This window comes from Fukomys damarensis, unplaced genomic scaffold (assembly GCF_012274545.1).
Source record: "Fukomys damarensis isolate Sample0158 unplaced genomic scaffold, DMR_v1.0_HiC HiC_scaffold_14, whole genome shotgun sequence".
Lineage (NCBI taxonomy): Eukaryota > Metazoa > Chordata > Mammalia > Rodentia > Bathyergidae > Fukomys > Fukomys damarensis.
Window position 1 is genome coordinate 54012376 of NW_022900926.1, and position 15916 is coordinate 54028291.

Below are 15916 nucleotides of genomic sequence, written 5' to 3' on the forward strand. Positions count from 1 at the left end.
TGCATCAATAGCAGCAACAGCTTTTCCAGGTTCTGCAGTCATTTGAACAAAATTATAGACATTCAGCACATTTCATTAAAAACTACCCCAAAAAACAAAGAAAAGAATAATATCCAGAAAACAGCAAAGTTCTATTTCTGTTGTGGTACCTGGCACCATTTTTTTTTTTTTTAGCATCTTAATCTTCATCTGGAAAGAGAACATTCTACAGTAATATCATTAAAAATAGCTCTGATAAAGCATGGTCACTACTACATATCATAAAGCAGGTACAAGATATTTTACATTCACAGAGGTATGATTCAGTACCGTCCTACATCAATAATACTAGAATCAGTTTTGGTTTGAAATTTGCTTTGTCTGCAAATAAGATTGCTACCCCTGCTTTTTTCTGGGCTCCTGCCACATGGAGAATTGTTTTCCATCTTTTCATTTTCAGTCTATGGGCTTTTTGTACTAGGTGTGTTTCTTGTATACAACATATTGTTGGATTTTGCTTCTTATTCCATTTTGCCAGTCTATTTCTCTTGACTGGTGAGTTGAGGCCATTGATGTTGATGGTTATAAATGATATGTACTTTCTTATTATTGTCATGTTATTGTCCTTTTGTTGACTCTTTTTACTTTTTCGCCTTCTTTTAGTTTCTTGCCTTGCCTATTTGATTTGCTCTGTTGGGCCTCATGGTGTTGTTGCCTTCATTGTCTTTTTCTAGGATCTTGTTTAGAATTGCTTGTACTGCTGGTTTGGTATTCATGTAGTTTCTCAGGTGTTCTTTGTCATGGAAGTATTTTATTTCCCCATCCATTTTTGAAAGAGAGTTTTACTTCCTGTCCTTTCCTGTAAGGCATAGTTGACATCTTTTTGGTTTTCCTGTTGTCATAGTGGATCTTTGTGATACTGCACCTGCCTGTTCACCTGTCAACTCACCAGTGTGCTCCACAATTTTTTCTGCATAGTTTCTTAGGCAGAAATACTTTGTTTTTCCTTTGCTATAAAGAATCTCATGAATTCCAGTCTCAATCCTCTAAGAAAATTTCTCCATGGTATTTTGTTTGCACTTGTTATTTGTAAACTACCAAACTATTTATGCCACACGTTTAGGATTGAGTAAAACACAACCACTGGCCAACTCACCGTGTTTTGAGTGACATCATAATTGTTGCATAAGTCATCATCAACAATATCTACTCTGCTTTTGGTTTTATTGTAGAAAGTTTCCATCTCAGGCTTCCATTTTGTCAAGGTTTCTCTATTGATATTTCCATCAAGGTGCAATGTTGACATCAGCACTAGTTTATTTTTCTTTGCTATATATGAGGCCAATATAAATCTTTCTGAAATCCAAAGACTGCACTATACAATTCTCTGTTTTGACATTGCAACATTTCATTTGGAATTTCTGCTTTGTTCCTGTGTAGTTTCCTATGCAGGTCAACCTGTGTTCTGTTAGCAAATATAACATCAGTTGGAAATGATAAACCAATTGTCAAATGTCACACTCCAATTAGTTTGGGAGATGGGTCTGTTCACAATATCATTCAATTTATTACTATACAGATAAGGACCTAGTGGCTGAGTTCTAGGATAAATTTCTAAATTGAAAGCATAAGTCTTCATATCTACAAGGGCATAAATTTTTGCCCCATTGCTTTCCCATAAGTCTTTTACATTCTTGTGATTATAATGAGAAATCCCTACTAATGACAGCGGACCTATGAATGCTTTCAGTTTAGCTAATGAGGTGTCATAATAAATACATTTTTTAATATGGCTATTGTTGCATACAGAACATTTTATTTTTATTTCAGCTTTTGTGTATATACACTCATATTGTTGTTTTCTTTGTCATCTGAATCAAAGAGGTCTGCATTTTCTGTGCCAGTCGATTCTGGTATCAATCAATTCTTGCCCCGGCCAGCAGGGTTCATTACTAGTAGGGCTCGAGGAGGGGAGCACCCGGAACGGGAACAGGAATGATGCAGGAAAACAAGAACCAGGCAGAGCTCTTTTTGGGTCAAAAATTTTTTTTGACCCCCTTTATTTCTCACACTGCAGCTTAAATGCAGGCAGGGATGAGCAGGGACTTTCCTGGTTGCTAAGTTGGTCTAGCTAGATAAGGTCATGGCCAGAATGTTGCCGGGAGGGGTTAGAATGTCCCTGGGAAGGTGTAAAGTTCCTATCAGGGGCACATACACGCACAAGGTGGAGGGGCACACACGGAGGGTGGAGACGCACATAGGTCTTGGTCTCCACCATCTCCTCCCTTTCTATTAAATTTAAAAGAAGCCTATTTAATAAAATGAAAAAGAAACCTTATCAATTCTATAATTCTTAAATCAATTTATAGCTAAGCTGGAGAGAAGCTTTAATTCAAAAATCAACTTATCATTAAACTAGGAAGAAACCTTATGACATTTATTAAATTTAAAAGAAGCAATTCTATACTTAATAGTTTTAAAAGAAGCAAAATAGAGCCATTCATGTCAAGACTTAGGGCCTAAAATTTAGAAGGAAACCAAATAGAAGGAAACCCAATGACATCCAGACTGAATAACATCCTGTGGCTTTTATGGGCTACTCGTAGAGGCCTCTGTTTTTTTGAGGCTGATAGGTATTAACCATAGAGGGGGAGTATTGACTCGACAATTTTGACAGAAGCCCCTGTCTTAGGTTGATCAGCCAAACCTTTCATGGGAAAAGCATTCGACTGTCTTACCCGTCATTGGGGTCATCTGTATCTGGAGAGGGGCGATCTCTGAGAGATCTTTATTTATCTCCTGAGGTCTTTTGGAGTGTGGAGAATTGTTCTGAGGAATAATATGTCATCCTGGGGATTAATTGGACCAGGATACAATACATAGTCCGGTTTCTTTTGAGCAAGTCTCCTGAAATACAGGGGGTGAGGCCATCATTGCAAGCCCACCAAGCATTTTCAGGAGGAATTATATAAGATCCTGATTGAATTGAAGTATAATTGATATGAGTCTGATTACATAGGTGGTGGTGGGTGTTAGGCACCCTTCCCAAGCATAGGCCAGAACCTTGTACTGACTGCAAGGTGAGTCTAGCAGGGCCTTGTTGAGACCATCTGCATTTTGTATGATCTTGAGTGGCAGTGTAATATCCTGAGACTGTCACGCCCTCATAAAAAGGAGGTCTAACACTATAACAGAGCCAACAAGATTGGGTCAATTCAGGTTTGGTATAATTTAGAGCTAGGAAGGCATTCTTGACAAGATTAACTAGAATTTCCTCAGAGTCTCTGGGAGGACGAAGTGTGGTGAATTGTAGAGATAGAGATGTATCATAACCAGGAAATGTAGTATTCATGAGAGATTCTGCATATTTTCTAAAATCTGGGAAGTAAGGAATATTGGGATCCCGGACTGGGGGTGGTGGAGCTAGGATTGAATTTGGACCTATGGGGACAGATGGTACCTGAGGAGGTCCTCTAAGTTGTTTAATAGAAAACAAAACTCCTGGGGTGCTAGAAAGATATAACACAAGTCACCATGTCTTTCCAATGACCCATTCTTTCTTTTTGCCTTCCTCAGTGAATTTAATGACCAAGGTGTTACATCTTCCTCCCGGTGTTCCCAGGTATTTGGGGGGCTCATAACATGGCCCGCAGTCACCTTTATCACGACATTTTTTCACTCCAGGTGTAGTATAGTCCCCATAGCGGGTTACTGTAATGAGGTCATCCTTTATTGGTGGCGACCAAGTTATCCACTCAGTAGACTCGCAACCCCATTCTTTACAGAAGAAAAATTCTGGGCCTGCACAGTTTTGTTGTTGTTCTAATGATCTAGAGTGTCCCGGAAAGACATAGAAATGCTGTTTACGGGTGTCACTCCGGGCCCCTGGGTCTTTGCACCCATATCCTGGGTAAGTTTTTTGGTCCCAAGCAGTAGTGACTAGGTCACAAATGTCAACCAGTAAGTCTGGGAACCAAGTGTTGGGGGGAGTCACTTTGGAGGTGGAATTAGCTATGGTGCCAGTCTTTGTATTGTAGATGACCCAAGTTATATTTATTGACTGGTGTGGATTTAGCCCAATAGGGTTTCTTACCATCGTTGGCAGGATCAGCAGGAGTACAGTTGCTTGCAGATATGATTTCACTTTCTTTTTCTATAAAAGAACCATAGGGGACAATCTCAGGGTCTGTATTTTCCCTGGATACATTGTTAGAATTTATTTGTTTTATAAGTCTTTCAGGCAGCCAACATGTTGCTCCTTCCTTGGTATCATAAATGCAAGCATGACCGCAACCCAAAAAAATGAGGACGGGGTCAGGACTGCTCCATTGAGCAGTGATTGGGTCTTTCCACATAACTTTTGCATAAATTCCTTTAGTTTGTGGATGCCACAGGCGGTCAGCAGCAGATTTCCCATGAGTGTCCAAGGTGAGGAAATTTAAGATGAATAGGGCATGATGGAGAATATTTCTGGGAGACCCGGCCATTGGATAGAGGTCTCCCATCTTTAATTTACTTAAGGTGTTTTTTATAGACTGATGAGCCCGTTCGATTATTCCTTGGCCTTGGGGATTGTAAGGGATACCAGTAATATGTTTGACTTGCAACTGGTGACAGAAGTCTTGAAACTTCTTTCCAGTGTAGCCAGGACCATTATCAGTTTTAATAACTCTAGGTTTTCCCATAACACTAAAACACATAAGAACATGAGATATAACATTTTTCGAGGCTTCACCTGTTTGTGGTGAGGCAAAAATGAAGCCGCTAAAAGTATCAATTGTAACATGAAGATATTTAAGTTTACCAAAGGATTGGACAGGAGTAACGTCCATTTGCCAGATGTCATTGGGCACTAGGCCTCGGGGATTTATTACCAAATGAGGAACAGGTAACTGAGTGACACAGTTGGGACACTGTTTGACAATTTGGCGGGCTTGCTCTCTGGTAATTTTAAAAAGCAGGCATAGGGTCTGAGCATTGAGATGGTGAAGAGAGTGAGCTTTCTGGGCCTGACTGACAGGAGTGAGCTCAGCAAAAAGGGCCAGCTGTGTAGCCTTGTCAGTTATCTCATTACCCCACGACAGGGGCCCAGGGAGGCCTGAATGAGCACGAATATGTCCTATAAAGAAAAACTGTTTTCTCTTATGTATAAGTTGCTGGAGCATAGAAAAAAGGGGGGTGGCTTTTGTTGTAGGCTTAATATAAGGAACAGTTTCTAATAAAGGAACAGACTGAGCAATATAGGAACTATCAGTATACAAATTAAAAGGAGTATTAGGAAGCTTTTGAAAAACTTGTGAAATAGCATAAAGTTCTACCAGCTGGGCTGAGCCATAAGGGGATATAGAAGAGGTTGCAATGCCATTAATAGTATAGGCAGCAATTCCTTTAGAAGACCCATCGGTAAAAACTAAATCAGCATGAGCGAGGGGCTGCAGAGAAGTTTTTCTAGGAAAGATTACAGGGTGAGCCTTGAGAAACTGAAGGAGCTTGTTAGCTGGGTAATGGTTATCAAAAGTACCTTGGTAATTAATGCAAGAGATGACCCACTCATCATCATTTTGCATCATCCAGGAAACTTGAGCAGGGGAATATGGGAGAATAATTTTATCAGGTTCTTTACCAAAAATTTTTCTACTTTGTTCTCTGCCCATCTTTAATAATTGGGCTATCCAGGAAGTGTAAGGAGTGAGGACTCTGGGAGGGGAGGCAGGTAGATGAATCCATAACAGTGGTTTCTTTTGCCATAATAATCCAGTGGGTGTGAAATTGGTAGAGAAAATGACTAGGAAGAGAGGTTCTTTATAAGAGATGAAAGTTATGGTTTGATTTTGAATAGCCTGTTCTATTAATTTGATTGTCTCATGAGCAGGGGTGGTTAGGGAGCGAGGAGATGTAGGGTCTGAGTCTCCTTTAAGAATATCAAATAAAGGTTTTAATTCACCAGTGGTTAGTTTAAGATACGGACGAAGCCAATTGATATCTCCCAAAAGTTTTTGAAAATCATTAAGAGTTTTTAATTGATCAGTTCTGAGTTCAAATTTTTGTGTAGGAATTTTTTCTGGGAATAATTTGAACCCCAAGTAAAGATAGGGGGGGTTTGAGTTGAACCTTATCTGGAGCTATCTGAAGTCCAGCCCATGTAAGGGCCTGTGACAATTCTTGAGAATATCTTAAAAGAACATCGGGATTGGGACCGGCCAAAAGAATATCATCCATATAGTGTATTATATAGATGGAGGGCCATTTCTGTCTATAGGGATCTATTATATGAGCAACAAATTTTTGACATAGTGTGGGACTATTAGTCATGCCTTGAGGGAGAACTTTCCATTGAAATCTAGACATTGGTCCTTGAAAATTGATCACAGGTAGGCTAAAGGCAAAACGCTTACGATCCTCAGGATGGAGAGGAATGGTAAAGAAACAATCTTTCAAATCAATGATGATCTTGTGATATCCCGTGGGAATGGCCACGGGAGTGGGCAATCCAGGTTGAAGTGCTCCCATGGGTATCATAGTTTTATTTATTTCTCTCAGATCCTGGAGTAACCTCCATTTTCCTGTTTTCTTTTTAATAACAAAGATGGGTGTATTCCATGGAGAGGTAGTGGGCTCAATATGTCCAGCAGCCAATTGCTCCTGCACAAGCATAGTGGCAGCTGTCAATTTTTCAGAGACAAGTGGCCATTGATCAACCCATACAGGGGAATCATTTTTCCATGAAATTTTATCAGCATGGGGAGCAGGCATGTCAATGGCCTTTAGGAAAAAATTTTAAAGCCTATCCCAGATCGGTCAGGTTTTGGGTGAACTGATATGGGGTCAGTTATTCCTTGTGAATTTTTTCCTAAACCTTGTCCAGGGAGAAATCCCTGTTTTAACATCTGACAGGTCACAAAATCATTAGGGCTACACATAATTAATTTCATCTGTGAAAGAATATCACGTCCCCATAAATCAACAGGTAAGTGGGGAAGGACATATGGCTGAATAGTTCCGTGATTTCCTTCATCATCTGACCAATGTAAGATTCTAGAGCTTTGTAGGGGGTTAGTCGCTTGCCCTATGCCCTTGAGATGAGTGACTAAGGCACTCAGAGGCCAGGACTGAGGCCATTCCTTTTGACATATTATAGTGGCATCAGCACCAGTATCTAATAAGCCCTTAAAAATTTTTCCATCAATTTTAAGTTTTAAAATAGGTTTTTCCTGTGTTATTCTCTTTACCCAATATATATCAGAGGAACCAAAGCCTTTGGGACCTCGGTTTTGTTTCTGGTAAGGGTAGTTTAAGGGAAGTAAAATCAATTGGGCAATTTTTTGGCCAGAGAATATAGTAATAGGACCTTGAGAGGCCGTGGCCAGAAGTTTAATTTCTCCTGTATAATCATTGTCTATGATTCCAGGAAGAATATGTAATCCTTGGAGGGTAGAGCTGATGCATCCCAAAATTAATCCACAAGAATTAGAAGGTAGGGGGCCATATGTTCCAGTGGAAAGGACCAGGGTACCCTCTTCTGGGGTTAATATTGTTGTGGAGGAGGAACAGAGGTCCAATCCTGTAGTGGCTCTTGAGAGCATTGAGGTTTCTGATATTGGGGAGGAGGCCTGATTATCCCCGTGGCCTGACCTGGATAATTGGGGCCCCGGGGAAGGGCCCGTTGGAAGTTTCCCGATCTCAAGGGAAGAAAATTGCCTTGGGCATCAGTTTTTGAATGACATTGAGAAGACCAGTGCTTGCCCTTTTTACAACGAGGACAGATGGTATTGGGAGAAGGGCGTCTAGCCCATTGAGTAGTGCACTCTTTAGAAAAATGACCAGGCTGTTTGCATTTAAAGCATATTATGGATTGGCCTTTTTGTGATGAATTTTTTAAGGCGACCCCAATGGCGAGGCCTATGCTATGAGAGGCAGAGTCAATTCCTGAGCAAATCCTAATATAGTCAGACAGCTCTTTCCCTCTGCGGTGACTGCGCAAGGCTGTCTGGCAGGCTGGATTTGCATTTTCATAAGCCAAATGTTTAATAAATTCACTATCATTTTCTTTTGGACCGAAAAGATGTTCAGCAGTGTCCGTGAGACGTCCCACAAAATCACTGTAGGATTCGTTAGCCTCTTGACGGATTTTTGAAAGAGAAGAGGTAGCTGACTCTTTAGAGGGTAAGTTCCTCCAAACTGAAAAGGCGGCGTCTTTTATTTGTGATAGAAGTCCAGGAGGAAATTGGGCTTGTTTTTCATTAGAGTCATAGGGTGAATTACCTAATAATTTAGAGAGAGTCCAGGCCTTAGAGGTACCTCCCGCAGCTGAATTATGGCGAGCGGTAATTTGACATCTCTCTGTAAAGTCTGCTTTCCAAAGTAAAAAATCTCCTCTAGTGAGTACAGCCTTGGTTAGTAGATACCAATCATTAGGAGTGAGCCATCCTCCATCATTGAGTGATTCAATGAGGGATAAATACCTAATAATTTAGAGAGAGTCCAGGCCTTAGAGGTACCTCCCGCAGCTGAATTATGGCGAGCGGTAATTTGACATCTCTCTGTAAAGTCTGCTTTCCAAAGTAAAAAATCTCCTCTAGTGAGTACAGCCTTGGTTAGTAGATACCAATCATTAGGAGTGAACCATCCTCCATCATTGAGTGATTCAATGAGGGATAAAGTAAATGGGGCCGAAGGTCCATAGAGGGTAGTAGCATTCTTAAGCTCTTTGATATATTTGAATTTTAATTTATTATATTTTTGAGTTTGGTTAGGAGAATCAGATTGATTGGGAGTCTCATTTTCTGCTTCCTCATTCTCTGTTTCATCTATATTGTCATCTGAACCTTCCTCTTTTTCTCCCTCTGAAGTTTGGTCCTCAGGATGGGGTTGTTTAGTACGTGATCTGAGGACAGGATAAGCCTGAGAAATTTTTATTTTGGATTTTAATTTTTTTATGGGGTTATCAGATTCTAATGTAAGGTTTAGGGAGTGAAGCTTTTTCATAAGGTCAGCATGCTCTTGTTGGGTTTGTAAAAGTTCTCGTAGAGATTCTATTTCCTCTGAGAGTTCCATTTTTGTCTGTCTGGTAATCATTTTCAAATTAGAGCCCATGGATGGAAAGGGGGGTGAAAGGTATGGGGGAGGCCGTAAGGTTGAAGATGGCCCCTCGGGGGGAAAAATATTATTATCATCCTTAAGGGTATTTAAGACAGGATAAATAGAAGAAGGCTCTATTTTGGGTGGTGGGAGTGTCTCAGGGGCACTTGGATCAGGCATGGAAATAATGACAGAAGGGCAGGGGGATGATCTATGTGATTGAGCATCAGGCGAGTGGAGGGAAGCTTGGCTCTCTTTGATCTCTAATTTAAGAAATTCCTCAGAAGCACTTATAGCCTTGTCTATAACAGGATGAGAATGACGATGTAAAATTTCATCAATCATATTCCAATAAGAATATGCCTGTATGGGAACCTTTTCAGGTCCATATTCCTTATAGTAATCATCGAAACATTCTTTAACCCTATTCCATCTTTTTTCATCAATTATTCCTTCCTGTGAGAACCATGGACAGGTTTGTTCTATGAAGTTAAAAAATCTTATTAAGTCCTTTTTCTTAACATGAATTCCCCGTGTCAGCAGAGAAGATTTTATGTCTTCTACAAAATGCTGATGCTTATCTAAGCTTTGACCCATTTTATATGCTTTATTAGGGATTCTATTTTTTATTAATTATTTATATGTAAATTTAAACTTATGTTTTAAATTAATTATTCCTATGTAAATTTAAATTTATTGCAGGCAGATAAGGAAAGCAAACACACTAATAATCAAGTAATAAACAAGCATCAAAAGTATCCTATCTTTTAACGTAAAATCTGAAGGACTTGCAGAAGCCAAGCCTATTCCTAGGAGCCCTCTAGTAAGAGTTACTAGGAGAAGGCTTGACACATTAAACAAGGATGTAACTGTAAAAGCTTCACAATATCCCATTTATAATTCTCTAAATATAACTTGAAGGTAAAACAAACACATTAATTATCAAAAATAAGCCAGCCTCAGAATAATTTTAAGGCTAGCTTATTTTTGATTACCAACACGTCCACCTATCTCTTAATGTAACTTTTAGTTTTTAGAAATGAGTAAGTACTATCAGTAATATATTTAATTCTGGATTAGAAGTTTAATTCTACTTATAGAAATTTAATTCTATTGTCTAGAAATTTAATTCTACTGTATCATCAAATGGTACCTCGATTTCCTTTACCAGTTGATTATCTTCTCAAAGAAATTTAATTCTTCTTATAGAAATTTAATTCCACGTAGAAATTTAATTCTAACGAAATATAGCCAAGTGGTCCCTCGATTTCCTTCACCACCCGACTATATTATAGTTTCACAGCTGTATCTTTGGCTCTGTGGGAGCTTTGTCTCTTGGCTCTGTGGGAGCTTTTTTTCTAGCACTTCCTTTTTCTGAATTTCTTTAGCTTTCAAATATTTCTGCAGAATTTATCTAACCATCATAAGTTTCTGGATCTTACCTGAATTTAGTTCTTATCCCTTATTTACGTTGATCACTTACCTTCTAGGTTGTTCTCACAGCTGGATGGGGGCCGTGAGGACTGGACGTAGATCCAAACTCATCAGGACAGGGCAGGTCAGGCGGCAGCCAATTCGCCAGGTCAGGACAGGTCAGGAAGTAATCCAAGTCCCTATCAGCCAATTCATTAGGTTGGTCTTGGCAGACTGTCCGTGGATCCAAGCTCGCCAGGTCCAGGCAGCAGTTCAGGTGTTGATCTTCTGATCCTCCGAGCAGTGTCCACCGGGTGAAAACCCTGTTTCTCAAGCCCCACGTTGGGCGCCACTTGCCCCAGCCAGCGGGGTTCGTTATTAGTAGGGCTTGAGGAGGGGAGCACCCAGAATGGGAACAGGAATGACACAGGAAAACAAGAACCAGGCAGAGCTCTTTTTGGGTCAAAAATTTTTTTGACCCCCTTTATTTCTCACACTGCAGCTTAAATGCAGGCAGGGATGAGCAGGGACTTTCCTGGTTGCTAAGTTGGTCTAGCTAGATAAGGTCATGGCCAGAATGTCACCGGGAGGGGTTAGAATGTCCCCGGGAAGGTGTAAAGTTCCTATCAGGGGCACACACACACACAAGGTGGAGGGGCACACACGGAGGGTGGAGACGCACATAGGTCTTGGTCTCCAACAAATTCTTGCTCTGTTTCACTGTCTCAGGAACTTTGTCTCACAAGGCTATCATCAAAGTCATTATCATCTTTGGACCAGGGATGTAGCTCAGCAGCACCATGCCTGCTGGGCAAGCAAAAGGTCCTGAGTTTAATCCCCACTACCTAAATAAATAAATAAATGTCATTATCATTAGCATCCATGCATGAGTAATCTGATGATTTACTTTTGATCTCCTCCAAAACTTGCAAATCTGATTTTTCATGTGCCATTTTACTGAATTAGGCTACTTCTACCAGAAATATCAAAAGAAAACTTTTTCCAAAACAAATCCTAAATGGACAAAAATTTAGCAATGAACATTTCATGAGTAAAACTCACATGTTGCTGCTTTGGAGCTCCTGTACACACTGTGCCATTTGTCTGCCAACTGGGTGAATGCAAATAGGTTTTTACTTTCCCCAGATGCAGCTACTATGAGTCACATCCACATTCCATCAAGATAAAATACATATTTTCATAGAGAAGAGTGGCGCATGTGCATTTTACACCCTGTGATGCTCAGGAAAATGTATTCAAAACTTGTAACATAGACTATTATGTGGGTAAAAATCCCAGTTTGATACTTTTGCACATGTACACACACCTTGCTGAATATCATGCCAAGTAGGTAAACAGAAAGATTGTTTCTTCCTGCATCTCCCCAGGCACAGCTACTGAGATGCACAGTCAGTCACTATTATGTCCAAGTAAAAAATTTTAGTAGAAAAATGTGAGACAGGTTGTCATAACCCAATGTTATGCCCTTTGGGTTTGTAGGTGTGCACTATTGGAACTCAGCAATGAGAAAGTGATTAGACACCTCCTGTAGGGATCCACTTATTAGATTTCAGGAAATTGGGTCAATCACAGAAGTGATTTCAGCACCCAGAACTGAGGAGCATTATATTCAATAAATATTCACTGAATAAATGAATAATTGCTTCAGGCATGGTCCTTCTACACAAGCAGTTTCACCCAACTGCTTGTGGGTGGGAAAAGACAAGGCTGCAAGTAGTAGTAACTACAATAACAACTCAGGTTCTGATGGGAGGGAGCTGAGAAGATTGAAGAGGCAGCAGCAAAGCAGCAAAAAACAGGTTCTACTTTGCATCTAGTCAAATCTGAGTTCAAAACCAGATTCTGTCCCTGAACTTATGACTTAAATTTTTTCCCCATTAATTTGAGTCTCAGCTTCTCCATTTCAAATGCCTAATTTTCAGGAATGTTATGGAGTTTGGGCATCAGGAAGTTTTTCCAGGCTCCTTCTTGATCCTTATTTTCATTCCCACAGCAAGAAGACATTAATCTGATGAGTCATTTCAGGGACAGTGATTGTGTCAAAGGAGAGCTTAATTCTCTCTCTATTCTTGTCAGAAGGCCAGAACTTTCCAGAAAGAAAGAGACCCCTTCCACGGTTTCCTACTCTAACTTCTTCTCCTTCTTGAATGAGCACTGTCAGTGGAAAACCATTCATTTTCTTTTTTCTGCTGTTTTCTTCCAAGATAAAGAGGATTAGAGCTATTTCCTGCAGGACAAAAAGACCTGTCATCTTGTTCTTACTGGGTTTTGGCAACTGTTCTCTTATGTCTCCTTTCTCCCATGTGACCAATTGTTGGTAAACATTTGGAGTTAGGCTTATAGAGAAAGAAGAGTTTAAACTCTTGCCAGACCTCCCTGTCTCCTGGTTTCAGTCCTAAGCCCAAAATGTCAGTACAGTCAGATGGAGGCCTGGGGATTTAGCTCAGTGGTTCCACTCCCTGCCCCGCAAGGGCAAGGTCCCAATTTCAATCCCTGGTGCCAAATAAATTAAAAAGGTGGAAATTGTATCATCCTATATCTCAGATGTACAAAGCAAAAGGAGAATGGGAATTCATTTTACCAATTAAAGAATCTCTTTCTTCTAAGTTCAGATAGTATTGTTCCAGCTAATAACTCTCTATTACAGCTTTTCATTTTCCTTTTTTGCAAGATGCTATTTGGAGAATGGTGCTTGGATGATCTCCTGATGGCTCACAGCCTTGATTTGCATGTTTGATCAGCTCTTGTCCCTGAGCTGCCAACCCTAAGGTATGGTCTCCTGGGTTTCCTCCTTACCCGACTCTCAGTGCTAGATGGAACTTCACTTACATTATATTTTCCTCCTCACCAAGAAAAAATTCATAAACACTTCTCAGGGGCCTAAAAGTGAAAATAGGAACATAAATGATAGAAGAGAGGAATAAAGTACACACACACATATGCACGCACACAGTCTTTGTCATATTACTTTGTTTCCCATTGTATTGTTGTTTATCATCTTTGGTAACCTTGAAAGGAAAAGAACCTGAAATTTGCTGTTATCCTCAATACTAAAGTCAAGCTTTTACAGGTAATTTCTTGTATTATTATTATTTCTTTAACTGGCTTTATTTCCTATTATATTTTTTTTGGTTTTTTGAGACAGGGTCTAAGTAGTTCAGGCTGGCCTTGAACTCACTATGTGCTCAGGCTGGCCTTAAAAATCACAGCAATCCTCTTGCCTCAGCCTCCTGAGTGCTGAGATTACAGGTGTGAGCCACCAACAACAGTGAATGTTCTTTAAAGGATTAGTCTGCAATTCTCTTTTTTGAGTCCTTTTCTGGTTTTAGAATCAGGGTAACGCTACCTTTCAAAAATGACTTTGGGAGTAGTCCATTTCTATTTCATTTGTTTAAGGAGTACTGGTGTTAGATCTCTAAAGTTCTTGTAGAATTTGAGAGTGAAACCATCAGGACATATGAGAATTTTTGGAATTGTTGGCTTCATTGTCTTTTTCTAGTATATCCTTGAGAATTTTTTTGTAGTGCTGGCCTGGTGGTCATGAATTTCTTGAGGCGCTCATTATCATGGAAAGACTTTATTTCTCCAATAATTTTGAAATAAAGTTTTGCAGGCTATGTAAGTCTGAGTTGGAAGTTGTTTCCTTTTAGGGCTTAAAACACTTCACTCCAAGCTCTCTGGTCTTTAAGGCTTGTGTTGAGAAGTCTGCTACAATTGTAATGGGTTTACCTTTATAAGTCATCTGTTGCTTTTCTCTTAACAGCTTTTAAGATTCTGTTCCTTTGTTGGGTGTCTGGTATTTTGACTATGATATGATATGGAGAGTTTCTCTTCTGATCCTGGATATTTGAGATTCTACGTGCCTCACATATCTCTACTTATTTCCCCAATATTTGTAAAGTTTTCTGCTATTACTTCTGCAAATCTGTTTTTTATGCCTTTTGTGCTGGCCTCTGATTTTTCATTAATTCCAATTAATCTTAACAGTCTTCCTTGCTTTATCTAGCAACTGTTGAATCCATTTCTCATACTTCTTTATTGTTTTTAAGGTATCTCTGAATGATTGGTTTCTGAAAGCAGCTCTGTCTTGTAGTTCTGACACTGTCCTTACATTGATTGTTTCTGCTGCCCATATTTTCAATATAAATTTATATCTCTTGGATTTCTCTTTGGAAACTTTTTGGGGACTTCAGTTCTTTGCTAAACTAGTCATGCATGTTTTGTATCATTTTGTTTAGTTTAACTAGCTTTCTATTAGTGTCTTCTGTAAGCTCCTCCACTGTTATTTGATTAGTTATGTTTTCTTTGAGCCTAGGTAGTACCTCAATGATCTGTTCTTTAATCTCTGTTATCCATTAGAATAATTCAGCTGTGTGGCTTTTGTTTTCCTCCCTCTTGATGCCTCATGCATTGGCTTTTGGGAGTTGGTAGTTTGGGGAGACATTTTGTTGCCTTGTGTTCTCATATTTCTATTTATGTTGTTTTCTGCTGTGTTAGGTATGCTATTGCTTACCATGGAAAGACTGAAAGGGGAGATAGATCTATAGTGGAGATGTCTTTAGTTAATCTACTCTTCAGTGATGTGCTCAGGGCTTGCCTAACTGTAGTCTTACATCTCTATCCAAAGATCCCACCACCTCTATTAATATGAGAGGGGATGCAGTGTAATTGGCCCAGATTCCTGTTCTATGGGAATGGACTGCAATATTGTTAGTATCACAAATGTAATCAAGAGAAAACCTATTAATAGCTACAACTATGTGACCCTAGCAATATCAAGTAAATTACCAACAATATTATCCAAGACAGACTGGTTATCTACATTCCATAAGAGCCAATAATGTACCACTCTTAACCTTAGAATTAAAATCTATAGCTATAAACCCTAAGATCAAACAAATATTGTCATATAGCAAATATCTACTAAATGTGATAACTATAACTCCACTAATGATAGAAAAGAATTCAATAGTAATAACATAGAGTTAACTAATTATCTGAAGTTTAATAAAGCCAGGTGTGGTGAGGCATGTCTGTAATTCCATCACTGAGGAGGCCGAGGCAGGAGGATCACCTCAAGTTCAAGGCCAGCCTGGACTACATTGTAAGTTCAAGGCCATCCTGAACCACATAGTGAGATCCTGTCTCAAGTAAATAAGTAAGTAAGTAAATAAATAAAGTTGAATAAATCTTAAAGGTTAGACTGTGAAAGATATAGAAGGTTGGAAATGGAAGAATGCAAAAAGAAAAATTTGAAAAATGAAACAATGGGAGATGTGAAGGAGAGAAAAGTGAGACAAAGGATCCTATTATGGAATAGAAAGATATTTATAGAATTAGATAAAGGTAACAGAAAAATGCCAATGAGAATTAGGAGATAAAAGAAAAAAAGAGAGAGAAAAAGAAATTAACACTCCACCATCTT

General features: G+C 39.4%; 1 long non-coding RNA gene across 1 annotated transcript in view; it reads left to right on the forward strand.

The window, feature by feature from the left end:
* The window catches only part of LOC117286016, a 94150-nt gene that overhangs the window by 50038 nt on the left and 28196 nt on the right, over positions 1–15916 (forward strand). Inside the window, exon 3 of the long non-coding RNA XR_004517145.1 lies at positions 13163–13260. This is a non-coding gene — a long non-coding RNA (uncharacterized LOC117286016). The remainder of the gene's footprint in view (positions 1–13162; positions 13261–15916) is intronic.